The sequence below is a fragment of the Egretta garzetta genome, unplaced genomic scaffold (genome assembly GCF_000687185.1).
Source record: "Egretta garzetta isolate BGI_Z169 unplaced genomic scaffold, ASM68718v1 scaffold1208, whole genome shotgun sequence".
NCBI classification, from domain to species: domain Eukaryota; kingdom Metazoa; phylum Chordata; class Aves; order Pelecaniformes; family Ardeidae; genus Egretta; species Egretta garzetta.
The window spans coordinates 46,117-46,377 of NW_009260519.1; positions in this window are offsets into that span (position 1 = coordinate 46,117).

Below are 261 nucleotides of genomic sequence, written 5' to 3' on the forward strand. Positions count from 1 at the left end.
GGGCCCCGCGGCCGGGGAGGGGGCAGCATCTTGGGGGGGGGAGGGCACTGCCTGTGCCCCCCTCCCTCCCTGCCCGCACTCACTGCACTGCCTGCAGGCCGGCCAGGGCGGGCAGGCACTGGCTCAGGACCCCCAGCATGTCCTTCTCGATCTTCCAGCCTGCCGGAGACAGGGATGAGAGGGAAAAGCCCCCAAACGTGGCCGCTCCCTTCCCCAAAAGTGCCCAGAAGGCGCTGGCACGGCTCGGGGCGGGATCCCAGA